Below are 14,971 nucleotides of genomic sequence, written 5' to 3'. Positions count from 1 at the left end.
AGCCACTTCGATGCCTCGGGAAACATAAATGCTTCAAAATTATATATTGAAAGTTGAGGGATTATTTCTGCTCTTTGACGGTTTCTGTACCGCAATGTTCCCAGATAAAGACCTGGGGTGTTCACAGGCAGGGTTAGTAGGTGGGGGCAGAGTTATAGGCCTAATACAGATACAGTTTAGTGCATGGCTACTCGCAAACATTTTCCAAGGGGCCAAAAAGTTCCCTCAGTAGTGTGACCGAGGGCCACACTAATGCCAGTGGGGGTGGAGGGATACAGCTGGTGTAGGGGAAGTAATCCCGGCTTCCCCACTTAAACAAATTGTGTGATCCTAGGCAATTGTTTTATTTCACTTTCCCTTCTTTTTTCTTAATTGTCAAACAAGAAGACCTAAAAAGACATGAATTCAGGACTTGCAATGTAGAAAACCTTCTGGTGTGTTTGATTTAATAAACTATAATGTTCATGTATAACATCCACCCCGGACACCCAAAGGGTGCACGTAACAATGGACTTGCCTCTTAATTCTCAAGGCGGGAGGGGGGGAACAGGGGATAGGGGTGGAGGGGGGAGAATGAGCATGAATGTTTCTAAATTCATGTGTCAAAACTGTCACTTAAAAAAATACTTTTCAATGCACTGGTATAATCTGATTTACTAAGGTGAGACGTTTCTACATGTAAATATAATACACTTTTTGAATGTTGAGACTATCATAATTTTACAGGTATGCTGCAACTTTTTTTTATAAATAAAACACCCAAGTTACTTCCTTTCTTTCACTGCAATTAACCTTCAAATCAATGCTCGCAGGTTTATTTACTGCTGAGTCGAGTAAACAGCAGCCTTGTGCTGTGGTTGACCAGGGTCACACATAAAGGTCAGGAGGGCCGCATGTGGCCCTCGGGCCGTACTTTGAGCATCACTAGTGTAGTGCAATGCAGAGCTAGGTTTTCTCTTGACTCAGGAGAACTGGGCCAGTGGCCTTGGGTGGGTGACTCGTTCGTCATTGGCCACTGGAATTATGTGGCAGTCGAGGACAAAACTATGCGGCATGGTTGACCGAAACATGCGGCAGGAAAAGGTAACCTGTGCATTGTTCTTATGGCAATTATATCGGACTATTTTGCCACTTTTACACGCATTGATAGAACAGAGATACCGACATAATGCAAGGGTTTTTAAAAGAGCAAGAAGACAATGTGACAAGATACTATTGAAAATGTCACCTATCAAATAATGATTTTGTGTCTTACTTGCAAACGTGTTATTATTGTATATTATATTATATATTGTATTTATTCTGTATGCGTTTGAGATAAAACCAAAACAGATGTAATCTGAAAGTTATGCAGCACAGATCGGAATATGTGGCAAGGGAGGAAAAATTGTAATTATGCGGAAAGTGATGCAACCATACAAACCATTTTGCAGTGGCCCCGGTTATAAATGACTCTTGTTGGTGTGCTGCAGGGTCAGTATCCCTCAGACTTCCTTTTCAAGTCCACTGATTGGCAGTTGCTGTTACCATGACTACTCTTGGCCAAAGGCTTGGATAAATAGTTGTTTTTGAGAGTTTGCTGAAATGTAAGAGGTTGGGTTTTTCTTTCACTTTGGATTTTAGGGCGTTCCAGATGTTGAGGCCGTACTCTGCAAGACCCTTTTTGTGAGTAGGCTGATTGGTTGTGATATGATTACCACGCCCAGTACATACCAGCACCTCGGGGTGCTGTGTTTACTGAGAACAGTAAACACACCTGGCTGTGAGTTCCCCTTGTGAAAATGAGGATTTACAGGTCCGACATAAAGGAAGGACTAAAGACTTTACACTCACTTTTATATCTGTCCTGTCCCGTTTTTTTGCGTAGCTTTGTGAAAGTGTGCCTATACATGTGTGTTTATATATATATATATATATATATATATATATACATATATATATATATATATATATATATATACACACACACACACGCACATTTACAAGACTACACATATAAAATTAGCTATGGCCTGACCTCCCACCCTGCACCCGCACCCAACCCGCCCCCACCCACCTTTCTCTGTTCCCCACCCCATCCCTCTGCTGGGAGCAGACAGGAGGCTATGTTGCCTGAAAGTAACAGATAAATTACTTTAATTATTTCATCCTTTGTAGGCGTCTGTTAAAGGAGAGCATACCTTTCACTCATGCTTCCCTAGTTGAGCTGACCTTTGTCCCAGAAACCGGGACATTTATTTAAAATTAAGAGAAGCGTCGGGACACCGGGACAGTCCTCTAAAAACCGGGACTGTCCTGGGAAATCCGGGACGCCTGGTCCCCGCATTGAAGAAGTGCGGTATTTAACGCACGGGTCATTATTCCATTCCCTGCATAGTTTGTGAATGATCTGTCCCTCCTGGTAAGGGAGGTGACGGTGTGGGGGTTGCTTTATGGCCCCCCTCAGTTGGTAAGACGGCTCAGTGGGATGAGCCCCTGCCAGGGGGCTACAGGTTTTCATCATTTGATGGTCTGTAATGTGAGTACAGCTGGGCTCGGTAATAACACCTATTATTCGAGCGCCTCAAAGCGCGTGGTATGTACATCACGAGTGAAGGCTGTATGTACACTGTGCTATGAGCATTACGTCATCGGGGACAGGTGATGTCAATGAATCATTTATGAAACCCTGTTAAAGTATTACAGTATTCTGTACAGAGAGGGGAGCACAGAGTGGCCGTGTACAGGCGAAAAGCGACATAACAGAAGGATGTTAACCTTGAGACGACCTTTGCGTCCATTAACGATTTCCTCTTTAATCCAGCGCTGACTTAATAACCAGGGCTTGCCCTCAGCGCAAACTCAATTGTCTCTAGGCGCTTAATGACAGGTGTTATCGCTATCAAGCTCAATGGTAATCGCGTTAGCACTCTCGGCAGTGACGTCATCATGGCGAGAGGGAGGGGGGGTCAGCCTGGCCTCATTTACTTGGCCATTACCCAACAGATGCTAGGACAAGGCCCGGTCCTGACCTTGTTCATTCAGCCTCCGGTGAGACGGGGGACAGGACGGGGGGTGGTCGGTGGCGCTTTGATGATGCCAATGAGGCTAGTTTTAGAGCCTTTCTCTGCGGAAAACGGAGCTGCCGGAACTGCTTAATTTGTAGGTGATTGAGCGCCGGTGCCCAGATTTCTGCTCAGAATCTCGCAGCAGGTGCTCAGACCTCTTCCAACCGCTAGCAGGCACTCCCTGCCCCTTTATCCCACTCTCCCTGGTTCCTGCCTTCTCCCTTTAAGACGGTTTTTCCGTCTTTCTCTTCCCCCGTCTCTTTGTTGGTTCTTCCCTCTCTTACTATAGTTAAATGTCTAATGAGGAACAATAAGTGCCGGACCCCATAAATAAGTCCTGGTGGCTTCCACCAGCAACCACCGGCTGAAATTAAGCACTGCTTGCCTGGTGTACAATATACTAAAAAAAAGAAAAGCGCAAAGCCTGACATTGGAGACAGACACGAATTTCCTGTTTAAGTTCCTGTGAGACTTAAAGTGTTACATATATGTCAATAACCAGGCCTGGCGGCATCCAAGACATTTTTTAAATCTAAATCGGTGGTTCCCAAACTTTTGACTTCTGTGGGCCCCCATTTTATCATTACTGGAACCTTGGGACCCCCCAGCGAGTCATTCCTGGAAGCCGGAACCCCGACACACAAAGTAGTTCTCTTTACTGCCAGGGAGTACTATGTCAATATGTGCTTTTGAGACCCTATTTTTTTGTCTTTTAGCCAACATTTATTTTTTTTATTTTAGCGAGGGCCTGTCAGCGTCTCCAAAAATAATATTTTTACAAAAAACTTAAGAAAACAAGGCAAGTATTGACAAAGCCAAAGGACTGACATCCAGTGACCGACCTACTAGCTTTGCTAGGGCTTGTTGTTCGTTGCCTCTCTGGACTATATCATTGACTAAGCCAATCGTTCTGGCTTTTGTATAGTACACATATTTTACCAAGCTTAGCACACACATATCAGGTGCAGAGCACTCAACAGGTAAAAACAACTTCCTTCATGTGCAAATAATACTTGCATCAAAGGCAACAGAACAGCCATTTTAAAATATTACAACAAAACTATATCAATTCAAGCTTCTCCTCACACAAAAACACAAACTTCCCTTGCACACAGAACAAGCACTTATAACCGCAGTGCAAGCCTCCCTCACATGCAAGAATATTCACACAATTCGGGAGGTACATAGGCAGCAGACGTTTGAGCTTTCCTTAAGCATCTTTGAGTTTTCAATGTGAATGATCTCAAAGTGGATCAAGCATACAGCTAGGCTGGAGAGGTGTTAAAAATGGTTAAAGTGCTGAGGAATAGATAACTAAACCAGCAGGAAAGGGAGGCCGTCTTCAAGGCTGGACTGGGACAAAAAATAGGCCTGGGCACCAAAATAAAATTGGCCGCCATTAGTGAATCACATAGCTAAACAAGTGACCCATGTATGTAAATCAGGCCAGATGTGAACATGCAAAGAAAAATGTGGGTATTTTGCAAGTATGGGGGACTCTATACATTGTGTTTGCTGCAAGCAATGCTTGTGGTAATAGCAGAGAAATCATCAGTAAAAAAAAAACTAGCCCATCTGGCCATAAAACAAGCCCACAAACTGCAAAGAAAACCACCCCACACACTGAGCTGGTAGACCAGCCCATCGGGCCTGATCGCCCTGTTTGCCAGTCTCACCCTGGCTCTTTTAAAACTATCCACTCTACGGATAGCTAGTAAGGTCTCATCCAGAATACTCTGTCTAGTTGTGCAGGACACACTTGGAATATTGTGTGAAGTGTTTGATGCTGATTTTGTTTCAAGCAGAAGCCCCTATCTCAGATATTCTGTACAGTTTTCAATGTCCCTTTATATTTATACAGCCTGTGGACGCCACCTTGTGCATATTGCGCCATAATTAGAATGCAACCTTAGGCATGCTGTGTCTCATTCTGCACATCACTTCTTCCATAGTGTGTTAGGGAGAGGAAGGCACCCTTTAAGTGACATGTTTAGCTCTGGAGGCAACCACCTGGGTATTAAGTCTGCTTCTAGAAGCCACATCTGGAGTGCTGTGCCAATGTCCGAGAACCACCTCTTGGGTGTTGTGCCCTGTTGTGGAACTCCAGGTGTAACTTTGTGCTGAGATCTGGAGGCCTTATCTGGAATATTGCATTCAATTCAAAGTTCAAAGTAGATGTCTCAGAAGAAGTAACAAGTAATGAAGGAATGGATGCAATCATGACTTTGCTAGTGTTCCTCTAATAGTGTTGATAGTTTGTTAGAAAATCAAAAGGGTGTTGTATCACTACTGGAAATAAATCAGAGTTACTTCAGGATTCCAACAGGAGCGTATCTGGTTTAATTCTGTCTGATAATATTCTGAAAATACAAGATAAGGTATAGCAGACCTGTGGATGCCATGTGGATTTAAATTCAACCATGAGCCCCTACAATTCTTAACAGTATTAAGTCTGAAAATGACAAGTGTTATCTCTTCTCAAACATTTATATAGAGATAATCCATGAATTTGCCAAATCAACAACACGTTTCGCTCCTTAGAGAAGATTGGTGCTGGGGCCTTCCTCAGGGTAAATAATGTGGGAAATCCCAAGCACTTGTCAGGAGAGGAATCATTTTTCCAATTGTGCCTTTTTGTCTTTTGCATATTTAGCCTAATGTCTGGTTTATATGTTTTTCAAAGATGAAACACCCTGGACAAAAGACTCTGGTTCTGGAGGCCTCGTCTGGGAGGTGGCGAGGGGAGCTGGAAGAGGTGCCAAACATAGAGGCACTAAGTGTAACACTGATATACATAAACTAGAGCACTGAAGGTGAGTGGGCGATGATACTAGGTTCAAAGAGATAATAAAGAAGTCCAATAAATAGAGAAGCCTCATACTAAAAGCACACATACTTTGTGGAGTTTTTGGTTGTCCTCTAGTTCAGTTCAGGTCTCCAGTTCAGCAGATGCTTATACTTAGTATTCATGGGAAAATGGCTTAGCACAATTACTAATCTTAATGCAGAGACTATGGAAAATGAACTATCTTAAGTTTGATGTTTTTAAATGAGAGGATGGAATTGAAAAACATACAAGAATACCTTTTTTTTTTTTTACAAAATAGTAACATGAAAAATGGACATTAATGGTCCAGATATGTAACTTTTCAACCCCTTCTGGCTTAACCTGTGTCCCTCCTTAAATGCTAATTTCTCAAAAACAGCTGAACCAATTTACACTAAGACACCAAAACCACACTTTCTAATTAAAGGTCAAATGTTTTCCCAAATTTGATGTAATTATATTAAGCCTTATTTTTCTGTATTGAAGAGCAAAGTTCCCTATGTGAATACACCTGGGACCCCCTGGATCGCCTCTTTTCTTGGACCTGCTGGACCGATCAGCCCAAACCTTTCCATAGAGGACCAAAGGTGGATGAACTTTTCAAAACAGCAGTAAAGTCACTTTCTGTGGAAACCCTGCCCTATCTGCAACACACAGTGGCACTCACCACTGTTACACACACACACACACACACAAATTAGACAGAAAGATAGATAGCAATGCGTATAAAGCACACAGGGATACATAACAGGTAACTGTGTAATGTGGCCCAACTTTGCCACTGACTGGTTTTGTTGACATTATAAACCCCTACGCCGAAGGCCAAGTGATTTATAAATGTAACAGATTCCAGAGACAGCAATGTAGGACCAAATTCTACATGGTAGCCATTATATATTTTTTTATATTACATATTCATTTGGGGGTTGTTACCTTGAAAAACCTGTTTTATTCAAGGCATAGGCAACAAAAGGCATTAAATGGAATTGGAATGTTTAAGCTTTGTTTACCGCTCTTAAATAATCAATAAAACAATGCACAATGGTGATGGTCAGTGGACCGTTGGGGGGGCGTGGGGGATGTATTCACCCAAAAGTAATGAAGAAACCCTCCAAAATGAGTGATGATGCATAGAAAGAATCAAAAGCGGGCTAGGCTGTCGAAAGAGATTTAGGATAGCGTAAGACACTGAACAAATGGCTGGGCGCAGAGAGCAAGAAGACTATTTAGAACTAAGGTCGCAAACTGGGGTAAAACCATAGTGTGTGGTGTGAGAGAGTTTTACATGCAACCCAATCTAATTACAAGACCACAACCTGTGAATAAAGAGATAGTTGCCTGGAAGAAACCATGATAGTGGGACAGTATTCCAGTCAACCCAATCTAATGGCGAGACCACTTCCTGAGAATGAAGGGCAAGTTGTCAGGAAAAAACTACTAGTCTGGGAGCACGACCTAAAAACAATGTATTTAGATGGGTAACTTAAATTAGACAAATGGGAGTGAGTGGAAGTGGCAAAAAGAGGTTACCAAGAACAACAGCGCCAATTAAAGGTGCGTGGATGTGGATGCCACGAGAGACACGAGCTGCGCACAGCAGGGCTCAGTATTTCTATCACGAGGCATGCGTAGAGACAGGCAGGAAAAGTGTTGTAGAAAAAGTAGGAGTGCATCACCGGAGGGCACACATTCTGGAATCTGGGATGTGTCTGTGATATCAAGGGGCAGAATATTATGTGTAGTGAGTTATATGCTATATTTTATAAGTGATGTTATGTCGATTGTAGAGTGCACTATCACCTGGATGGTATGCGGGTGCTGAGCAGATGTGAGTCTAGCCAAACCTAGACCTAGTGGGACTACTCGAATAATCGGGTCTTATGCGTTTTGTGGAATACAAGAGGCGAGGAGGAGGCCTTTATGTGCAGCGGAAGATCGTTCCATGCTTTAGGAGTGATGTAGGGGAAGGCTCTACTGCCAGCTCTGGTTTTCCTTATGGGATCCGTGGGATTTGTGGAAGTAGGAGTCCGGACGAGCGGAGGTATCTGAAAGGTTTATGAAACCAACTGCGATTGTTCGAGTATCCTGGGCCAGTGTTACGTAGCGCCTTGAAAGTGTGGGTAAGGAGTTTGAATTGTGTTTGTTTGTGAACGCAGAGTCAGTGGAGCTCCTTCGGGTGTGGTGTGACGTGAGTGTGGCTTGGGAGGTTGAGAGTGATTGTAGCTGGAAGGATCTGATTGGTCTGCAGCCCTCTGGTGGGTTTTTTGTTGATCCTGGCATAGAGGGTGTTCCCATTGTCCAGCTTGCTTGTGACCACAGCGTGCATGACGGTTTTCCGTGTGCTGATTGGGAGCCATTTAAAAATCTTCCTCAGTATCGTCAGTGGATTAGAGTGAAAGGCTCACAATGGAGGTCACGGGATGGACGGGAGGCGGTTATCGAGTATGAGTGCATCTCCGTAAGGCGTGCGTTCTGCTTCTGGCGTGATGGAGCAAAGGGCTCACAATGGAGGTCACATAATGGTAGGTGAGAAAGATAACAAGCATTTTCAATGCAACGGGTCTCGCATTTGCTCAAGTTAGAGCAATTAGCGCTGTAAAGAGAAAAAAACGCAGCGCGATCGCACTATGTAAAATGCAGCGTGATCGCGCTGTGTGGAAAATAAACAGAAAAAGTAGTCCGGATCCCAGGCTGAAAGCATCGAGCCTCGTATGTTTTTAGTAGTTTACTGGTGCTGTGTAGGTGGGCTAAACACCGGAAAAGGCATGACGTATTCATGCCTTTCACAAATGAAAGCAAGCGGATTTTAAAAGGCAAGCCCACGAACCAATGTAAGTGACTGACGTGACATGGGAGTGGTTTGAAGCCCAAAGAGAGATTACAGAATGGACGGAGCGTTTTGCGCTCGCCCATAACAAACACCCAACAAAAAGTGGATAGAATAGAAGTAATGCAAGAGATGATCTTGTATGTGTTTCAGTGTATAATAGAAGAAATGCTTTCGGTATCTGCACTATAAAGCTAAAAAAATAAAAACTAATACAAAATTTGCAAATGCAATTAAACCAATGGAATATTGGGTCAAACCTAGAAATTGCATTGCAAATCATCACAATGTCAGTTCATTTGAATGCACAATGTTTGCACGGTGTCCTCCAATATGTTGATTCAGTGTCTCGCAGTTATCAAACGATCAATCCAGCGACATTCAAGCAGTAGTAGTGTCCCTTGGATGTCTGCCTCTTGTGGATTGCACATGTACAATCACTTGCCACTTGCTGTCCTGTTCTGTGGGTGCCTCATTTTCGAAGACCTTAGTGTTGAATGCTTTGGAACAGACACTGCATGTGGCACATTAGTTATGGCCCAGCACAGGTGGTGGTCCCACAGTAGCTTTGCAAGACAACTCAACAACATAACACATTTAAACTATGCCTTCTGTTTGTCTGAGTTAAATTACAGCAGAGATGTTCACCATAGTTCCAAAGGTGCTGAAACAAGCCAGATTTTCAGCAACACCACATACTATGTAAATCAATCCCATTTAAATTTAATGCATGCACATTTATCATGTACAGATATCCTGAAATCTGAAATCGATCAAGCCTTCCTGAACCTCAGCCTAAATTACAGGGACAAAATTAGAGAAGCGTCAGCTACTCTGCACTTTAGAATCAACGCCTCCGCCATCTATTTTTCTTTTCTGCACCTGTGCACATTTGTAAATGATTTAACAATTTGTCCACCATTTGTTCTTCTTTCAAACTTGTCTAATGCACCTGGACTGAGAACAAAAAGTTCCCAAAAAATCAGCAAGAACTGGACATTATTATCTGTTTTGTAGGCTGAATGACTGGCTCCCCACTGTATGCCTCCAGGTGCCTGCTTTTAGCCACACTGCATAGTAATCTCTACCGCGCTCTTTCAACATATTATTTTCATTCTGTGTTGCTAAGTGGGCCAATTTGAATAATTTTAGCACATAATACCCAATCCTGAACTGAAAGAGATGTAGGTGTTTTTGGCTGTGTGAGATGATGTGGGCATTTTTTAAATTGTGACTTAAAATGTGCTTTGGGGGTTTTCAATGGCTCTATAAGAATAGTGGAGATCATGCTGATTGGTTGATGCATAGCTTCACAGAACAAGATGTTTTTCATCTTGCATCGCCCCTTGAGGTTTAAAGACCAGGGCTGGCTTTAGGGCGGTGCGACCGGTGCAGCTGCACCTGGCACTGACTTTGGTGGGTGGAGGGCATCTTGTTTAACAATAACTATTGGTTTAAAAGCGGGTGAACTACATTGTGTGTCCAGCAGTTTTCAGGCAACAATGAAAATGTCAAAATAACTATGGTGATTAATGTTCCTACTGGTGGGAGAGTGTAATTTTGTCTAGTGCAGTTTTGACTCATAATAAAGTGGCAGGAGGGTTAATGTGCCTGCTGCAAAGAATGGGTACCATGCAGATCACAGAGCTGAGTGTGAGTGAACTATGAGTATCGCTATAAAAAAATCAAATGTATTTCAGAGAGAGGCTATTGAGAGATGAGGTGCATCGTTGGAGAGTGATAGTGAGGGAATTCGAGGAGGAGGAGGTCATGCGGGGGAGGGGTGCCAAAAACGTCTGTTGCACCTGGCACCGTCAGCGTTAAAGCTGGCCCTGTTAAAAGCCATGAGAGAGAGTCTTGGTGCTGCAGTCTTCATCTTTGGCATCTCTAGGAGCCTAAGAATCCATTTCCTGGCTTTGGTTGGCTCTCATGCTATACTCCCTCCATCCCTAGAGTTCCTAATTGGTCCCTGCCCTGCAAGATGCAGGGGCAGTGCAGGTTAAGTTGAGAAGAGTAGATGGCATGCAAAATACACAACAGCATAGAATGATACCCAAATACATTTCTCTCTCAGCTGTCCTTCATCTGTATCAATCTCCCATCATCTTTCTAGGCACTGTCCATCTTGCTCCTCTTGCCTTCTTCTGCCATGCACTGTTTCTTCCTTTCTAGGCCCTCTCCGACTCACTCATCAGCCACTCAAGCACAGCTTGGCTCGTTTTTGGCTCCAGAGCCCAAGACATCCTCAGGTCATGCCACAGCCAGTCATCTGGCTTGAGTCAGGCTTGTGTCTTAACTGCCTTGCCCATGTCTAATAAATGTTGACAGGTCAACCCTGTTGATAAATATATTGTGGGGATAATGCCCAATATTTACTGGAACGTGTGGATTTTGTTGTGGTAGGTGCAAAAATCTATAGTATTCCCACAAAACTAGTGACAGTCGCTAATTATTGCACCTGGTGAATGCTGAGCACCTCTGTGTTGGGTTATCGCATCCGATAGTGGTCTCTAAGTTTTACTGGCTATATAAAACCACTAACCTGAAACAGCAGAAAACATAGGAAACTAGCTTCAATGGTGGTGTGATGTGTGATGTTATTTTGTACAGCACACTACTCATCCAGGAGGGTATCCTGGCACTGAAGTAGGAGCTGTATGGGTGGAGACTGGGTTTGGGGCTAAGTGAAGACCAGGTCAGGTTTCTTTTGCGGATTTCAAGGACTGGGGAAGAGGCTCTGATGGGCATACACAGGTCTTTCCAGGCTTCTGAGCAGGGTATCAGGCAAGACCCCCGAACGTGGTTCTGCATACAGGAGGGCTGAGGGTTCGAGTAGGGGCCTAGCTGTGCGGAGGTGTCTTGTAGGTTTGTGGAAGTTTATGATGTTGTTGAGGTGTGTAGGGCCAATGTTGTGTAAGGCTTTATATTTACATGTGAAATTGAAGAGTTCTTGTTTTTTGAATGGGAGCCATTGGAGCTCTTTGAGATGTGGAGTGAAAGTTGAAGTGGGGGGCATGTAGTCTGGCCCCAGAGTTTTGTATGGTCTAAAGCAGTCTTCTCTAACCGGTAGGTCGTGAGCCTCCAGCTACCTGTGAGTATCTCTCCTGTGTGCAGCCCATTCTACCAAATTAGAAACATTTGCTTGGTTGAATTAATGTGTATACCAAAGTGGGTATTTGAGGCAAAAATATGTGTACTTTCAGAACCCATGCCTTCAAAAATATATTTAAACCTGATATTTGAATGATAAACCATGCAGGATTGGGAGACTTATTACTGACGTTATTCCCTTTGTGCTAAGGGGGCACTGCAGTGATGGCTATTACGTAATACTTTTTGTGCCACCCACATACGTAGCCCCATAACCATGTCTAAGGCCTGCCATTGCAAGGCCTGTGTGTGCAGTTTCACTGCCACTTCAACTTGGCAGTTAAAAGTACTTGCCAAGACCTAATCTCCCCTTTTTCTACATATATCACCCCTACGGTAGGCTCTAGGTAACCCATAGGGCAGGGTGCTATGTAGGTAAAAGGCAGGACATGTACATGTGTGGTTTCTATGTCCTGGTAGTTGAAAACTCCTAAATTGGTTTTCTACTACTGTGAGGACTGCTCCTTTTATAGGATAGCATTAGGGCTACCCTCATATATGGTTTGAGTGGTAGATTCTGGTCAGAAAGGGGTAACCAGGTCATATTTAGTATGGCCAGAATGGTAATACAAAACCCTGCTTATTGGTGAGGTTGGATTCTTTAATACTATTATAGAAATGCCACTTCTAGAAAGTGAGCATTTCTCTGCACTTAAAATCCATCTGTGCCTTACAGCCTTTCTCCAATCCACATCTGGGCTGGTTGACAGCTCCCTTGTGCATTTCACCCAGACAACCACAAACACAGGATACTCAGCCACACTTGCACTCATCTGCATACTGAATGGGTTTGGCTGGAAGGGTGGAGGGCCTAACACTTACATTTCAAAGGCTAGTGGCCTGCCTTCACACAATGGACTGCCAAACACCTTACTGGGACCCTGGCAGACAGACCTTACTGAAAAGGGGCCTTGTGCACTTCAAAACCACTCTTTGAAGTCTCCCCCACTTCAAAAGCGTTTTCTGGGTATATAAACTGGGTCCCTGACCCCACCAACTCAGACACTTCTGGACCTAAACCTGCAATCTGTCAACAGGAACTGCCTGGCTGCCCAAAGGACTCATCTGGACTGCTTTGCTGTGGAGGACTGCTGCCCTGCTGCCCTGCTGCCCTCTGACTTTGCTGAGAAATGCTCCCCAAGGGCTTGGATTGAGCTTCCTTCCTGTTTTCTGAAGTCTCAGGGACAAAAAGACTTCATCTCTTCAAGAAACTCCTTGTGTGCTGAAAATCGACGCACAGCCTGCCGGAAACATTGCACAGCCTGCCTTGCGATGAAAAAATTGCTGCAGAGCCGAACCGTAACGACGCAACACGACTTCCCAAGTGAAGAATCAACGCAGCGCCTGCCTTGCAGCCAGAAATTCGCCGCACAGCCTACCAGATCGACGCACAGGTGAACCAGAACGACGCAGCCCGACCTCCCAGGTGAAGAATCGACGCAGTGCCTGCTGTTTGACAGAAAACTCAACGCATCGCCTACCGGATCAATGCAACGCCTGTGACTTCGCCCTGCATGCCCAGGATTTCCACGCATCGTCCCTGGGCGTCAAAGAGAAACCCGCAATGCAGTGAGGAACCAAGACTGCGCCCTGGAAATTGACGCAAAGCCCTTTGCAGCATTGATAGAAATGATACATCGTCAGTGCCACGCCGGAAATTCCAAAGTACACCCTACTTTTCATGCATTTTCTCCTCTGTGGTCTCCGTGCATGCAATTTTTTACGCAAACCAGAGACAACGGTTGACATCTAAGATTTAAGACTCTTTTTTAAGTTTACAAAAGTGATATCTCAACTTGTGCTTATTGAATCTTTATCGTTTTCACCTTAATTTAACCAGATAATTATCTTATATTTTTCTAAACCTGTGTGGTGTATTTTTGTGGTGTTTTCTCTTTGTTACTGTATGAGTTATTGCACAAATACTTTACACATTGCCTTCTAAGTTAAACCTGACTGCTCAGTGCCAAGCTACCAGAGGTTGGGGACAGGATAACTTGACTTGTGTGTGCCTGACCCTGACTAGGATTGTGGTCCCTATTTGGACAAAGGTGAATGAATACCTCTGCCAACTAGAGACATAATTTCTAACACTTTTGTAGAGTTATTCCGAACTGACTAAGCTTTTTCACATTACTGCTGGTAATCCCGTACTAAGGTAATCACAGCTGGTAATCTTGCATAGATCCTTTTAACTATGTCCTTGTAGCTGACTCGTGGCCACTAATGTACTCTTGTCTTAAGTGTACAAACTAATTTTTGTAGCCCGGGATGGTCTTTGTGAAGCGAAGCGAGCTCACATTAGTAAAAAGGTTGGAGACCCCTGGTCTAAAGTTTTCTGATCAGTTGAGCATTATTTCCACTATAGAATGTATTGCCATAGTTCCGCTTGCTGGTGATGAGGGCTTGGGTGACGTTTCTACGAGTGTTGGTGGGGAGCCACGTGAAGATCTTCTTGAGCATCTTACATGTGTGTGAAAGCAGGAGATGGAGACTGCATTCGCTTGGGAGGTCTTGGTGAGTTGGTTGTCGATTACCACTCCAAAGTTCTTTACGTGGGTTACTGGGATGTGTCCAACTTTGGCAGGCCAGCAGATGGGGTCCAACAGTGAGTGGGGCTGAGGATCCTTATGGAACTCTACAGATGAGGTTGACAGCGTCCACGATGAAGGAGGCCCGGCTGGGTGACAGGGTGTGGCCTGTCAGGAAGGAACAAATACAGCGAGCTGCTGGACTTTGGATGCCTCCTTTGTGCAGTCATTGGATAAGAATGGCGTGGAAGATGGTGTTGAAGGCTGCAGAGATATCCAGTTGTATGAGGGCTGTGGTGTCACCCCTGTCTGTGATCATCAGGATGCCATCCATGGTCGCAGTGAGGGCGGTCTATGTACTGTGGTTTGCCCTGAATCTGGATTGAGAGGTGTCGAGGAGGCAGTTCGCAGTGAGATGGGTGGCTAGGTATTTATCACCTTTTTCCATGACTTTTGCTGGCTAGGGAGCTAAGCCAGTGGTTGGCTAGTGTCTATGGGTTTGCAAAGGATTTTCTTGAGGATGGGGATGGGACTGTGGTGAGTTTCCAGGCTTCCAGAGCGGGCAGGAGGGCTGCAAGGCTTTAAAGGT

General features: G+C 44.3%; 1 protein-coding gene across 1 annotated transcript in view; it reads left to right on the top strand.

Moving 5' to 3' along the window:
* The window catches only part of GFRA4 (GDNF family receptor alpha 4), a 532,351-nt gene that overhangs the window by 117,205 nt on the left and 400,175 nt on the right, over positions 1–14,971 (top strand). The window lies entirely within an intron of this gene.

This window comes from Pleurodeles waltl, chromosome 1_2 (assembly GCF_031143425.1).
Source record: "Pleurodeles waltl isolate 20211129_DDA chromosome 1_2, aPleWal1.hap1.20221129, whole genome shotgun sequence".
NCBI lineage: Eukaryota > Metazoa > Chordata > Amphibia > Caudata > Salamandridae > Pleurodeles > Pleurodeles waltl.
Note: the sequence above shows the minus strand (reverse complement) of the source record. Positions and strands in the feature narration are given on the sequence as shown.